The following is a 637-nucleotide window of genomic DNA, read 5'->3' on the forward strand; positions in this document are numbered from 1 at the left end:
GTTTGGGGGGGGGGGGAGACAGTGGCACGATCGCGTATGGAAGAGGACATAGGGCACTTGACGGCCGACTTATTCGCGAGTGGTAGAATTTTCCAGAAGAAATTCATAGCTTGAAGCTCTGAATATTTATGTTCTCGAGATAATAATGATCATAATTTCAATAATTACTCTGGGTTTATTTTTTAGACGACTTGATTGAATGATTCAGAAGAATAATTGACTTTATTCATAATTATTACTTGCTTTTATATAATTTATGGTGTGTGTAGTGCCAACAAATAATGAAATTATATTCTAAATCATTGAATAGCTATCATTGACATAACATGAATTTATATAGTCTCAGGTGAACATAATTCTTTGTATGGAATATTCTCTTCTTTTTAATGAACAGTAATCCCTGTAATAGGTCCTAATGATTCCTTTAGAATGGTTTCATCTAATCTACAATGTCAACCATGGAAATTATTTTTTACTTTGACCTCTGAATAACAACGTAATTTTTTTTTATCTTGTTTTGACTGGGATCAGGAGGACACTTTTAAAGTTAATTCCTTGTTAGAAAGTGGTTTGGAAACTTTTATTATTGTTTTTATAAGATATTTAAGGTTAATGTTACGACACAGATGCATTAATC

This window comes from Penaeus monodon, chromosome 15 (genome assembly GCF_015228065.2).
Source record: "Penaeus monodon isolate SGIC_2016 chromosome 15, NSTDA_Pmon_1, whole genome shotgun sequence".
NCBI classification, from domain to species: domain Eukaryota; kingdom Metazoa; phylum Arthropoda; class Malacostraca; order Decapoda; family Penaeidae; genus Penaeus; species Penaeus monodon.